This window comes from Gopherus evgoodei, chromosome 1, assembly GCF_007399415.2.
Source record: "Gopherus evgoodei ecotype Sinaloan lineage chromosome 1, rGopEvg1_v1.p, whole genome shotgun sequence".
NCBI classification, from domain to species: Eukaryota; Metazoa; Chordata; order Testudines; family Testudinidae; genus Gopherus; species Gopherus evgoodei.
This window is the reverse complement of record NC_044322.1, coordinates 311,156,457-311,172,001: the sequence shown is the minus strand read 5'-3', so window position 1 is coordinate 311,172,001 and position 15,545 is coordinate 311,156,457. Positions and strand designations below refer to the sequence as shown.

At 42.9% G+C, this 15,545-nt stretch overlaps 1 protein-coding gene across 7 annotated transcripts in view; it reads right to left on the bottom strand.

Moving 5' to 3' along the window:
* The window catches only part of PRICKLE1 (prickle planar cell polarity protein 1), a 115,448-nt gene that overhangs the window by 14,112 nt on the left and 85,791 nt on the right, over positions 1-15,545 (bottom strand). The window contains exon 1 of one of the 7 annotated variants that reach the window (XM_030548931.1): positions 6,162-6,321. The exons of 4 other annotated variants lie outside the window; for them this stretch is intronic. The gene's annotated coding sequence lies outside the window, so the exon portion shown is untranslated. Of the gene's footprint in view, positions 1-4,856; positions 5,089-5,538; positions 5,594-6,161; positions 6,322-15,545 lie in introns of those variants that run through there. 2 more of the 7 variants (XM_030548933.1, XM_030548934.1) reach the window with 2 other exon arrangements.

Genomic DNA, 15,545 nt, shown 5'->3' with positions numbered 1-15,545 from the left:
GTGCAATAAGCATGTCATAAAAACAAATTTTATATTTCCAAAATCATTGCTTTTATACTCAGGTAAAGGAGAAAATCCCTGGAAGTATTCATTTTTAGGAGGGGGTTCACAAGACTTGACCTTTTAGTGAAAGGGGTTGACAGATTGTTAAAGTTTGGGAACCACTAGAGGCCACTCCAAATAACCCTGTAGGACATTTTATGTCTTCTACTGTCAGCATGGAAACTTGTCTCTGTTTAGAAAGATATACAAGCTGTCAGTCAGTCAGTCATGGGTTTGTACTTCTCACAGTTTCTTAATAAAAATCAATTTAAAAAAAATCACAAAATAAATCTGGAAAATCCTTAACATCCTCTTGTTTTGTGCTATCCTCACAGGTCATCATGGCATATAAATTAAGCCTGGGGAAAGAATGCCAGACCATCAGAGACAGAAATCACATTTGAAGTGTGACCAATGATGGCATAAATTGAAGAAAAAAAAAAAATCTTAAAAAAATCTTATGCCTTCATTGCAGCAAAGAAAGTTTTCTTCTTTTTAACCATCAAGTCATAGTCAACAGAACTGTTTCTGGCAGTGAATCAGGATTGTCTACCTCCTACTCTGTGGACAAAAAATGTCAACCATATTCAGAATGGACTAGCTGATTCCATGAAGGAGAGAATGTCATTAGCAAGATTGGTATGAATCAAATCCAACCACAGTACTGGGTTGTTCCAATAACCTGTATAAATATCCAATATTTAGGTATAGGAGAATTTTAAAATTCAAGTGTTACATTATTTACAGCTTAATCAAGAATGGGCAGTAACACTTGAGCAAAGAAACAGTCTTTCACTTTACTAAAGGAGATTGATTTGGAGTGAGAGGTGTATTTTAGTAGTCTGAGCAGAATACCGGTAACCAGAAGTTTAAACTTGGTAGTGAAAATAGTCATGTTTAAATATGAATTCACAATCACATTAGTTGTGGTCAGCACTGTTTCACCCAATTTGCCACTGTAGACAAGGTCAAGGTTGTGTTCAGCACTGTCACTTGTAAGAAACCCTGGTCCCAGTACCATATACCCATGACTTCCCAACATGATACTGAACTGAGAATGTACTAGTTCTTTAAACTCAATTTTGAACTATTAATCTCGGAAAGTCAAGCCCACACTGATTCCCTGTGGCATCAGAAAAAGTCAACCTCTCTTGCTTAGTTGCTCCATCTGTAAAATGGAGAAGATAACCTTGTGAAATGAGTGAGTTTATGTGGACTAGTTAATTTTACAAAGCTCTTTGGAAATGGCATTATAAGGGCTGGTCTACACTACGGGGGAAAATTGATCTTAGATACGCAACTTCAGCTACGTGAATAACGTAGCTGAAGTCAAGGTATCTAAGATTGAATTACTCACCATCCTCACAGCGCGGGATCGATGTCCGCGGCTCCCCCTGTCGATTCCGCAACTCCATTCGGGTTGGTGGAGTTACGGAATCGATATAAGTGTGTTCGGGGATCAATATATCGCGTCTAGATGAGACACGATATATCGATCCCCGAGCAATTGATTCCTACCCGCCGATACGGCGGGTAGTGAAGACGTACCCTAAGTGTCAAGTGCTATTTCTGTGTAGGTAACTGCTGTCCTTGGTAATGTTAAGATTTACAAAGTGCACCAAGGATATATAGATGCCAGAGTTATATAATTCCAAAAAGAGGACAAGACATTGGCGGAGGAGTATCAGCCATTTTTCCTTTCAGACCAAGCTACGTGCGGAAACAGCTCCAGTTCTACTCATTTTTCTATGCACTGGAATTTTTTTTAAAAAACTGTCTAACACATTAACCTCAAAGCCTACACTCTCTACCTCCAGTTCCTTTATGGGTATGAAGTAGGTTGAAACAGCTCTTGGGAGGGAGGTGAAGGAAAGAGGGATCCTTCTCTTAGCTGGGATCTGCAAATTGAAAAACTAAACTAAAAGAAAGGGCAAGATTGCTATCAGTATGTTGGTTTTAGTAAGGGCAAGGAAGAAGCATCACAAACCACACATGCCCCCATATATATAAATTACCATTTAAACCTACATTCATTGGAAGGTTGGGAGCATTAACATGGAAGAGGTGCATTCCAGATACCAAAAACATAATTCATAAATCAAACCTGATTCTGACTATTGTGTTTCTGAATGTCTGATGTTGAACTGAAGTATCTGAAAACTATTTCTAGAACTATTTTAGTTATCATTTGTTTATAGATTACTACTTTCCCAACCCTCCTCAGAGTCCGTAAATCAAGTTTGCACATTAAAACTGCAACAGATTAGAGCTAAAACATTTTTTGCAGTTATACTCATTCTTTAAAGTAACAGGTTTCAAAATGGTTACATATCCTAAGGAGTACAGCTGTTGAAAAAAATAGATTATTGTTTGAGGAGGGATGCTACATGACATCTTCAAAATAAAGAAAGTTTGTTTTAAAGATCTACAAGCACTAACTCAATAATAAAGCTTTACAATCTACAAAGAGAAAAATCTTTCACTAGTGGCTTCATAATTATTAGCCATGTAATTGGATTAAAGAAAAATGTGATTAAAAAAGTTAGCCAGATATACACTACTGAAACTGAAGTCTATCATCATCTATGGTCACTTAATAATATGAAGAGTTCTTAAGAATGAAGAGTCCATATCCCTAATTATAAATCCACTGTTACATAAAGTATTAAAACTCACAGCCTAGAGAAAGGCTATTACAGAATTGTTGAAGTCAAGTGTGAAACTAATCCTTATGTTAGGATTTCCAGCTCACTGAATAAGTTCTATGGTCACCTCTGACCAGATAGAAGAGGTCATGATTTGTGAGCCCAGTAAGACACATTTCCTTTCCCAACCCCTGCTGTTTAACTCTGTCCTGCAGGGCAAATTGTTTAACCACTTTTTTGTTAAACTGCTTGTTAACAAGGCTATAGGGAATACAAGATGTATATCACATGCATCCATGCACAATACACTGAAATTGCAGCCCAAAGGGGGGAAGACTAGGGGTTAAATAAGCAGGTGAATGGAATGACCATTCCACCTTATATGATAATTCACCCTAAAGAGGAGCAAGAGTCTGTAGTAGCAATATAACCAAAAACCAATATCAGGATTATTCAGTGCGTTTCCAATAACGGTATAAGCATAACCAGAAAAACCCACTTTACTGCCGCAACTGGAGTAATTTGTTTTCCTGCTTCCCTGTTAAAAATAATGTAATTTTTTAAATCTAGCAAAAACATTTGATACCAGATTTGGCACCCAGTACAAAGAAATTTGGACCCAGTTCCAAATATTACAACTTAGGTGTTAGGCATTATCAGGACTCAGTCACAGCTGCTTCTGAGGTTTAACTTATTTGCATGTACAGAATATCTAGTGAACTTTCAAAGAAACAGAACTGTACTTTATTAGATAAAGACATACAGCAGAATTCAAAGACCTCTACAGTGGATTCACTGCTAACTATATGTTGATTGGCCTTATAAATCAAGCTGATGTGTTTTCTACATTTTCTAAATACACCTCTACCCCGATATACTGCTGTCCTCAGGAGCCAAAAAATCTTACTGAGTTATAAGTGAAAACATGTTATATTGAACTTGCTTTGATCCACTTGAGTGCGCAGATCCCCCCCGCCCCCAGCGCTGCTTTACCACGTTATATCCAGAATTCGTTTTATATTGGGTCACGTTATATGGGGTAGAGGTGTAATGCCTAATCTAAGTATGTACACCAACCAACAGCAGAGTTGAGTAATTCTCACACACACACACACACACACACACACACACACACGCGCGCGCGCCAAAATAAAGATAATTTTTCACACTGGAAATCTGGCATTATTTTCTTTCGTGATTTCAGACTTTTATTTTCATGAATAATGCCTTCTGATATTGCAAAGACAGACTGTTTAAATTTAACAAAAGGAGGAAACACTATTACAAAGCATTGTCTTTGCCAAAATGTCTGATTTGGGCTATGTTATTTGGCTCCATCTTGGGATATAAATACAAACTGCATGTTGTGGTTACACAAGAACCAATAGTTTAGGAAGCACTGTTCTAATACGATCTTTATCTTCCATAATGGGGTACACAGATTTTAAAAAAGAGAAAGAAATCTAGCCCTTTACAGTCTCCTATTGATTTTTTTTTTTATTTCTATTTTAAACGACTGTAGGAAACAGCAGCCAGACTTTACTCCAATGTACACATATACTCAGGTTTCACCCCGTCACCTGTTGGCTCCTGAACAACACTCTTCTTTGTTAAAGCTTACAGCACACTCATTGGAAACAAGTTTCCAGAGAAAATACTTCAAGAAAGTGTTCAAGAAGTCACAAGGCTAGAATTGTAAAAACAAAATTCCACACATAGCCCAGTTTATTCTGACACAGATTAATGAGGAAAATTTAAATATACATACATGCACATTTTAAAAGGTCATCTTATCTGTCAAATGTTCTATCAGCTGAAGAATTCTGAAAAACTGATATTGATTGTTCCTTCTCATTATCATAAAGGTTTTTTTTTAAAAAAATGATAAAAGGGGGTTAATAATTACAAGCTAAAACCATGAGTGTACTTATATTTCATAGCAACAAGCATGTATAGCAAACAATAGGCAAAACCCCTTCTCAATGCCCAATTCTAAATACCAGACATACTGCCAACAGAAATCCTCTCTTAAACCTATTATTTCAAGGCCAAGTCATTGTGGAGACTAGCTTAAAAAGATCATTCTAATCTTAGAGGGACCACCTGCATTTCAGGCAGGCCTTGTGTCCAAGGGCCAGCTGACAACAAAGTGCACATGTAACAACTCACCAATGGGAGGTTTGTTGAGTGAATGGGATCAAATGTGATGCCATCTCGTATGTCAAGTAGCACAGGAGCAGTCTGTGAACAGTTGGAGCAAACGCAGCGCAAACAGACCTGGCTTTCTTAGCTCACAGCAGCAGTAACAAGGTATCAGCGTCCAATTAACCTCCCTTGCAGCCAAGTCCTTACGGTTAAGTGGCTACAAGGCACGGCACGTTACCTCTTTAAAAAGGGAGCCCAGGCACAAGCTGCAGAGGGAAGCGAAGCCCCCCAGCTCCGACCCCTGCAGACTCGGCGCTCGCTGCTTCCCCTCGCCACTGCTATTTTCAACCAAGTCCCCTTCCGCCACCCCCATCCTCCACTGCTTTACACGCCAAGAAACGACACAGGACACAGCAGCCGGCAGATCCCAGATCGCAGCCGCCACGGCCCAGGTGGGGGCCGCCAGCTCCCGTGCCCGCCGGCCAGGGCAGAGCGAGCGCCCAGCCCCAGGGGCCGGGGAGCGAGGGGCTCGGCCCTGCAGCCCGGGGACAGGCACTAGGCTCCCGCGCCGCCGGGTAGAGCGGCTCCCGCGCCGCATCACTGGGCGATGAAAACTGGGGGCCCCTCAAGAGCCTCGCCCCCTCCCCAGGGGGTGCGCGTCCCGCGGCAGCCAGAGCGCCCCCGCACCGACCTGCAGGCTCCTTACCTTCGGCTCCGGCCGGCGCCGGGCTCTCCGGGGCAGTGGCCAGCGCAGGCGGGAGCGCACGGGACAGCGGCCCCCCACGCTGCTGCTTTCCCCACCTCAGCAGCCCTGCAGCGCCCGGCCCGCCGCGTGCACACTACCTGCGCCACCCTCCGCCTGAGGCGGGGCGGGCACCGCCTCTAGTCCCCTCCCGCCAGGTTGCAGAGACAGCACAGAGCTGCCCCTCCCCACATGCACGGGTAGTTTTTAAACACAGCCCTCAGGCAGCCTCCTCCCCAACCCTTGGGCGGCTTCCTCAGAGCCCCCCCCAGCCCAGTCTCCCCCACAGACAGCACCCCCCAGCCTCCTCAAAGTCCTCCGAGACCCCCGGCTTCCTTACAGTCCACCAGCCTTCCCCCACACACGCACAGCCCCTGACCCCCTTACCGCCCGCCTCCCCAACACACCCACCTCAAGAAGCTCCTTACTCCGCTCGGAGGCTGTTTGCAACATCCTCCAACACAAACACTAGCTCCCGCCAGGAGTGTCCCTAGGCCACAGACCCCCCCTTTCCCACACACAGATGTTCTCATTAACCCCCCACCTCAATGGTGCCCAGCGCAGCGGGGGGAGGAACGAGCCCTTACCGACACAGCACCAAGGCTACAGCTGCTGGAGGAGGCAGAAGGTACCAGAACAACAAGGGCCTCTTTTTGGCAGGCAGTGTTCAGAATCATCCTTCGCTTTCATTCACACCCCTGGCTAAGAAGATGCACTGGGGAAGGACCCGCTGCAAGGCAAAAAGGTTCCCTCAGCCAAATAGCTACTCCAGGGACTGAATATTTTTAGAAGTCATAAAAACTTAAGTCACAATACTGAGTACATATATTAATCCCCCCGCCCCTGTTTGGTTCCCTAATGCTATTTGTGCTTGTAATAGATCTCCCACCACACCCCCCATTGTGTGGAAAGCCTTCCTGCCTATTCATCAGAGTGCACTAAGATTTGACCTCTGTTCAGTCTATAATTCCTCCAACATCAATCCTTAGACTGTCCACTTCCAGGAACTGTCAGTCATCTGTGATCCCATATAAACGACAAGTTACCACAAATTACAAGAGTTACTTGAGAAATCCCTTATCTTCCACTTACTTCCATTTCATAAGCTCCAGGGAGCCAAATCAGTTCTATAAGCACTGATGCAAACGTTTTAAAACGCCTATGTAAACTTCCCTTTTCTTTCCAACACACCACTCTGAGAATATGCGAGGCCCCCTTCCTTAACAATCATTTTGAAACTTGCCCATAACAATGAAATCAGCTCACTGGGCCAGAATTTAACAAGTTTCTGACCATTTTGAAGAGGTCCTTAACATATGTAAAGTCAGGCAAGCCTGATAAAGAGAGCTATTTTGTGTCACTCCATGAAAGGAACAATGCCAGGTAAAAGTCTGTGTACTTAAATCAAACAGGATAGTGGAAGGTGTCAAAAGTGTGCCACTAGCAAAATTCAAAGCAGCCCCATGAATAATATTACACAAATATGACAAATATTTATTTATTTATATAGTATTTAATACAACCCCCCCTTCATTATATACATTAACTAAACTGAAGCAAGAGGAAAGAATGTCAAAGTAGTAGAGTCAATGCTTTCATGTGCAAGACTGAAAGGTGTACTATGGCATCACAATAAATCTGGTTATTGTATATATTTGCGTAATTACAAATAAAGAAATTAAGAACTCTTTAATAGCTATATAATAGGTCTAAAATCATTCATTTTATACACATTAGATATCAGTACCTAGGGACTATGGCCAATAGTAGACTGTAAATGCTGCCTTACATACAAAGGTGACACTATCAAATACTACATATATGTATTTACAGTTGCTGTAGTATTTGAGAGTCATATGATGTCTGCATTTATCAAGTGCTGGTGGACAAAAAGCAATGTAAGGTAGAATGTCAATTTTTAAAAAAAATGTTACCCAAGAACAATTTCTCTCTCACAGGGCACAGTTAAAGAGTTTAGTTGCACATATGGTTCTGCACACAACTAAACAATGGGCCCTATTGTAAAGCTTAAAATTTAAAAATATACAAACATGTTGCTGTAAATAGTTTGGTGAAATGAATAGCTCAATGGTAAAACTGAGTAGTTTCTCTCTCTCCAGTGCCAAGTATAGATGAGGAAAATGTTAGTATTTATTAGAGGGCTTAGATACCAGAGGCTTATGGCTTTAAGTATAGTCTATTTAGAAAAGATTTAGCCCGGTCAGACAACAGTGTTTGTAATACAGACATGCTTGGCTCGCAGCCAGTGTTGATTCCATCTTTGACAATAAACATTCAAAAAGGGAGGAACCACCAACATAGCTATCGCTTTTACTTCACTCTGCATTTTTAAAAGGTGGAGCCTTTCCTCCAGCTCAAAATAAACTGGCTTTTGCGGCTTCCCTCCCCCATTTGACTTCAAAGGCTAGCAGGCAGTTTCCTCTGCAGAACTGTGAATTTAACCATGAACACCTAGGTCATATTTCCTTTTTCCTACTCCTAACTGATAATGATTTCCCTAGGAAAGCAAAGAACAAAGATAATATATTAGTACTGTATCTCTGGGTCAAAGGCATAAACGCCTCTTGTTCTGAATGAATCTATGAAGCATTTTTGTAGAGATGTCTAGTGTTGGACAGGTCACAACATTAATCAGACATGCACTCCTTTCTCCTGAAGCGTGGCATAGATGCATATTCTCCAGTAGTAAAGCATCTAATATGAAATTATTATGAGGCTGATCACTTCTAAAACTTTTGTTTAAAATCAACAGTACACTAGCTAACTAGATAAGGCTTCATGATTATCCAATTATGTACAGCAGTCAACTATTTGTATGGAGGGTGGAAGTTTCAACTACTGTGGAACATTCACAGTTACTTGTTTGTTACATTTTCCAGAGCATTGTCAACTTTACAGGTTATTGCATATGAGATAGTAATAAAGTAGTTAGCAGACAATTAATGCTTCCTACAAAAATTAAATTTGAAGGAGACAGACTATATCCACAGGGTGCTAAGAGGAGTCAATCTTGTCTGAAAGGGATTGTTATTGTCAAGGGCAAACACATTCAGAAAAGGAAAGGCATGAGTCATAACTGGGCTCCTCAGTGGGCTGCCTTTTGTTTCAGTTAGGTGGAAGACTGGTGTGGATTGCTTTTTGAGTGACTGCTAAGATAATCTAGTTTTATTCGACTGCAACCATTTTCCCACATATCCAACCTGTATCTATACTTAATTTTATGAGGTGAAAAAGATTGCTTTAAAATTATCTATTCATGGTATAGAAACAAATCATTCAAAAATAAATTTGTTGGTGGAAAGGGGTCAGATAAATGAGCTGTCTTCATAAATGGAAAATATTATACCTCTTACATGGGAAATAGGATGCAATTTCATGCATGAAGTTAAGCTACTTAGTGCTACTGGCTGGGTAACATTAAGACAAATCAACATTTTAGCCAGGAATTCTAAAATGAGAATATCCAATTTAGTATGTCAGGACATACATAAACTGCAACATGGAACAGGAAGAAACTTATCCTCTTCCATGGCATAATTGATTAATAATGATCGGGCGTTACTGGACCACAAGGATATGAGGTTTGATGGACCAGTGGTCTGGTCCATTAAGTCAAATCTTATCACAAATTAACAGCATTAGAAATCACTGATGAAAAATGTGATCTCTATTACAAAAAATAGGTCAATATTGCTTCACAAGACATGCAGTCAGACATTAAAATTCCCTTTGCAGTTTGAGAGGAGCTTTCTCTATTTAAACTGTAGTAGAGTGACTAACTTGATCAATATTTTAATTCTGTATCACCATTCTAAATCCAATGGAAGCACGTACATCTCTTAAAAAGACATATGCCTGAAAGAAACATTACAGATTCATTCAATGCTGGGTAACAGGTGTGGTGGTGATGGCATGGCCACAAACAGCAAGGAGGACCAGCATTGTCTGTAGTGACATCATTATAAATGGCAGACCCAGATACCCATGGACCCACAATATGAAACCTATGAGAAGAAAAATAAAATATTCATCTGCCATCTGTGTCTAGTTATTACAACACCTATCTGATAACCAGCCCCAAGTCTGATAGGGCAGGTGCTGCTCTGCTCTGTTCTTTTCCCTTTGCTCCCCTGTCATTGCTCTACTTGTTCTGTATGGGTGGACCACTGCACCTGTACAGAGTCACTCTGAAGTCAAGGGGATTCCACAGAGTTGTGAGACCTGTCCATTACTGGGAAGGGGGAATAGCAATCTCTCTGGTATATCAGCCAGTCAACTTCCCATGCCTCAATCCAAGTTCATTTGCATGAAGTAATTCTATTGATAATAACCACCATGATTTTTTAAACTGTTTTTAATGAAGTCACAATAACTTTTTAAATTAAAAAGTCAAGTGTGGCATGTATTCATTCAGACTTCGTCAATTTCAGTATTTTTATTTGTTGAGTTGAATAATCTCCCTCTGGTGGCCAACTGAGCCTCTCTACCAATCCATTCATCATTAATTAAAAATGGAAACAGCAGAAATACATTTATTCTCCCTCATCTCCCCCTCGATGCATTATATTTGCTGTTGAATATTAACAACCCATATCTTTTCTATCCTTTTTTCTTGGAAACTTCTATGGACAACTAGAAAACTAATGAGGCATAAACTCTCTGAGGCAGGGATTGTCGCCAACTATGGGTAGGTCTACACTGAAAAAAGCAGAACAGCTGAGAGACGTAGGGCTTGTCTACACTTACAACGCTGCAATGGCGCAGCTGAAGACACTGCATGCACTGATGGAAGAGCTTCTCCCCTCAGTGTAGGTACTCCACCTCCCTGAGGGCAGGTCTACACTACAAGCTTGTACCAGTGCAGCTGCGCCACTGTAGTGCTTCTGGTGAAGACACTAAATCAATGGGAAAGAGCGCTCCTGTCGGCTAATAATTCCACCTCTGTGAGAGATGGTAGCTATGTCAGCAGGAGATCTCCTATCAACACAGTGCTGTCTATGGGTATGTGGGTGGGTGTGTTAAGGTCACTATAACTACATCACTCAGGGTGTGGACTTTCCACACCCCTGAGTAACATAATTATACCAACATAAGTTTGTAGCGTAGACTAGGGCACTGGTGTGATTATGTAAGCTTCCAGTGTAGAGTAGCCCAAAGTGTTTGTACAGTGCTTTGCACAATGAGATATTGATCTCCTCTGGGGTCGTTTTGCACAACTGTAATACAAATAAATAAATAATCACAGATATCAAATTAATGAAACCGCCTACCCATTGAAGTTAGTGAAAAGACTCACATTGACTTCATTAGGCTTTGAATCAGGCCCCAGTCATGCAAAGCTAAATGCACATTTTGCTTTGGGAGGTAGCATAGTCTAATAAACATGGCATCAGACTGGGAGTCAAGAGTCCTGAATTCCATTCCTGGGTCAGGCATAGATCTGCTGTATGGTCTCAAGGCATTTCACCTCTTTTTACTTATTTCTGTAGTACATAGAGGCCCCAGACAAAATCAGTGACCATTGCACTGTACAAACACATAGTAAGAGGCAATACCTGCCCTGAAGAGCTTACAATCTAAACGGACAGGGAGACAAAGGGTGGGAAGGGAACAGGCAACAAAGGGCTGAAGGTCATATAGCTGGTCAGTAGCAAAGCCAGGAATATAACCCAGGTCTACTGAGTTCTAGGCCTCTCTGTGTATGTCTACACTGCAACTGGGAATGAGCTTCCCAGCCCAGGAACTCAAGCTAGCAGGGCTCAACCCAGTACACTAAGGGCTTAGTGCGCCGCTGTAGTGCTTCAGTGAAGATGCTACTTACGTTGTTGGGAGGGATTTTCCAGTCAACATTCCAGAGGCAGTAGCTAGGTCAATGGGAGAATTCTCCTATCAACCTAGCACTGTCTACACTGGGGGTTAGGTCAGTTTAAGTGCACCACTCAAGGGTGTGGATTTTTCACACCCCTGAACAATGTAGATGTACCAGGCCTCAGAATAGCAGCATAGATGATGCTGCTTGGTAAGCAGCTTGGGCTCTCAAGCCCAACCAACCCCAGCCCCAGGGTCTGAGCTTGGATGGCTAGCCTTTGTCTCTGCCGAAGCCATAATGTCCATGCTGCTATTTTTAGCATGCTATCTTGAGCCACACTAGCACAAGTCTGTCTCCCTGGTCTGGGACGTTCATACTCAGCTGCAATGTAGACATGTTTCTCCTCCCCCCTTTTGTCTTAATTCTAAATTCTCTGGAACAGGCAGTAATAGGTGCTTGTAAAATTTTTAGAACACTGGAGCCTCAATCTCAGTTGGGTCCTCTAGGCAGTACTGTAATATGTATCATTTATACACATGAATACTGTGCTACTCACACAAAATCATGCCAGTGTCTAATGTTTGCAGGACATGGGCCTAAATAAGTGGGGGAGTGTTTTTATTTAAACACGGTTTAATACATTGAGTTAATAAACTAATAAACCCCTGCCCCAGAAAAAAGAAACAAACACACTATAAACTGAGGCTATGTTTACACTAACATTTTTGTCGGTATAACTTAAGTAGCTCAAGGGAGTGAAAAAACACACCCTGTCAGTGACATAAGTTACACTGACAGAAGTGCCAGCGTGGACAGTGCTATGTTGGCAGGAGACACTCTCTCATCTACATAGCTACCAGCGCTCATTGGGGGTGGTTCAATTATTTCAACGGGAGAGAGTTCTCCTCTCAAAATAGAGCGGTACAGCACTCTAGTGTAAACATGGCCTTATGGAAGAAAAGATGTGGCTGTTAAATATTTAACATTCCTCACCCCAATAGTAGGGGCTTAGACAGACCACATCACACACCTGATATCTCCAATGAAATCATGGAAGACCACATGAGAATTCTTGTCATGTCTAAAAAGTAAGAGAATTAAAAGCCAACAACAAGCTGGAAGACAACTTTTATATATATTTAAAAAAATTAAAAGCCAGGAACAAAAACCTCTTAGGACTTCTTTTTAAATCTTTTAATTCTGGAGATTCTCTCTCTTCAGCTGACTGGTTCATTGCTCCTTGCTCCAAACCACTGCCCTTTCAGCATCCATTTCACCTCAGCTTTACTCTACCTCAGGGGTTCTCAAATGGGGGTTGGGACCCATCAGGGGGTCGCGAGGTTATTACATGGAGGGTCACAAGCTGTCAGCCTCCACCCCGAATCCCGCTTTGCCTCCAGCATTTATAATGGTGCTAAATATATTTAAAAGTGTTTTTCATTTTTAAGGGGAAAGGGGGGTGTGCACTTAGAGGCTTACTATGTGAAAGGGAGTCACCAGGACAAAAGTTTGAGACCCACTGCTCTACCTGCTCTCCATGTTCCTCTCCCTATATAACTTCCCTCTCTCCTTTCAATATCTTCCTCCTTTTTTCTTAGTCTTTGTATTTAGCTCATCCCTTCCTACCAAAAACATATGTCAGTCACTTTTTTTTATTGGGAACCAAGAAAGTGACCAATGTGGAGAAGGGACATAACCTCAGTACCCATTGCCAAGGGAACATATGTGTTCTAAAACAAGTCTTTGGTGAGAAGAAAAGTGTAAACAATTTTTATTTATCACAATCAAGTTGTTTAGGCTTAAGATACAAGTGACCTCAAAATAATATTGTGTCTTTAAAGGGCCTTTTAAGTTTCCAATTCAACAAACAATCCTGGGTAAAGCTAATTCTTCAAATGACTGGATGGCTCAGGCAGTTTGTAATAGGATATGAAACCTTTCACCTTAGGTGTTAACACAAATTCATACTAGGCTGGTAGTAAAGGAGAGTTGCTACCATGTGATTTCTGTGCTGTGGTCTGTAAGAAATTAGCGGTGCCAGTTCAGTTTCATAATCAACAATTAACCACGTCAGTGAACATCATTAACAATGACACTAGTACTTGCTTGTTGGCTGTCTCAGAAGACACCCAGGACTGAATAACGAAAGAGAATGAATTAACCTCTCATGCTTCCCTCTCAGTTTGGGTGATGGCACAACTTGCACTAAACTTTACTGGTTCTTTGGATACAAAAGGACTTCACTCTACACTGTTATTCTGCTACCTTCCACAATCACTGAATTCATTCCAACAGTTGTTTTAATTATATGAAACAAGATCCAATCCTACAAATTTAACTTAGGGCATAACTATAAAAAGTTGGGAATGTGCAATAAGATGACTAATAGCTTCAATGCACATCTTATGTGCCTAAGAATACTTCCACTTCACAGCAAAACTCTCATTGACCTTCATGAGAGCAGGATCAGGCTGTATTTTACAAACCACATCAACTATGAAATTTGACAGACCCTATACATCCAAAACATGTATATTATTTCTGATTCTATGAAAAAAAACATCATACCTTAAACTCTTTATCTGTAAATCAAATCTTGGGTCTAAGGGTGTCTCCAAACTAGAAACGCTACAGTGGCACAGCTGCAGCGCTGTTACATAGACACTTACTACAGCGATAGAAAGGGCTCTTCCATTGGTGCAGTAAACCCACCTCTCCAAATGGTGGCAGCTAGGTCAACAGAAGAATTCTTATGTTGACCTAGGCATGTCTACACCAGAGCTTAGGTTGGCTTAATTACATCACACAGGGTATGACATTTTTCACAGTCCTGAGTGATGTAGTTAAGCTGACCTAATGTTGTAGTGTGGAAAAAGCAGTGTAGTTTAAGAGGTCTGGGCATAGGAAAGGCTGCCAGCTTACATAATCCTGGCTATTGGAGCATGTGCACGGTAATACTGCATGGAGGACACCATTTTGTAGAGCACATATTTCTGTACGTGGTCTGTGGAGGTGCACAAAATTAGTATCCGGCCCACAGCACAGCAAAGGCTGGACCACCCTGGGCTACATCATAAATGCTAGAGCTGCCTGCACAATACCACTCTCTCCTCCATCCTGGACACTGCAAAAGCTTGTCTACACAGTCTCAGGTCTACGCCATGGGAGGAGAAGGATACTAAGAGTTAGTTACAAGACTTGGTCTCTGTTGTCTCTTCTGTAGAGGCTTCCCACCACCACTAGCAGGTTTACAATGGCTCCAAGCCCACAGTGTAGGGGCCCATTAAGGGCCCATCTAACCCATCCACAAGGCCAGGTCCGGTTCCTCACCTGGGGCAGTCAAGAGCCCAGGCCTTGCTGTGTGAGTGGCTATCAGCCAGCAAGTCCCCTTGCCTGTAAGGGGCTCACCGCCCAGCAGCCAGGCTCTGCCCCATGTGGCTGGGTAGGGCTGCTGGCCATGGGCCAGTGGGTGCAGCCAGCCCAGGCTGGCTTTTGGGGGACACATTCCAGGGGTCTGCCCTGCTCCCCAGAATGGTTCCAGCTCCAATCAGTCTCTGCAGCCCACTACCTGCAAGGCCCAGCACATCTCCCTGGGGCCGAGCCACCTGGGACTGCTGCAGAGGTCGGGCCACTCTCGGCTAGTGGAGAGGGGCCGCATGGAGGACTCGGTCAGGCACCACCCAGCAAATGAGGGCCATGGGAGCTCAGCCTGGCAGGCCCCGCTCCAGTCTGGCAGATCGTGCTGCTCCTGAGGGGCAGACTGGCACTGGCCACGCTGCCTGCTCAGCCTGGCGGACACAGTCACCTCCCAGCAGGGCTGGTAACTGCAGCTGGGGGAGGGGGAGCAGGGTGCGGGGAGTGGATCTCTGGGGGGGGATCTGTGGGGGGGGGCATTGGGCAGTGAGGGGTGGGGGACATTTGTGTGTTTTGAGGTGCTGGGCACAGAGAGTCTGGGGGGGCCCTGGTGGAAGTCTGTGTGTGTTGGGCACTGTGCAGTTGTGGTGGTGGGACTGTGTGGGGGAACTGGGTGAGGAGGGTGGTATGCAGAGCGCTATGCAGTTGTGCTGGGGAGTTTGTGTGTGGGGGGTCTCTGGGCAAGAGGGTGTGGGCATTGGTATTGGTGGAGAGTCTGTGGGGGGGC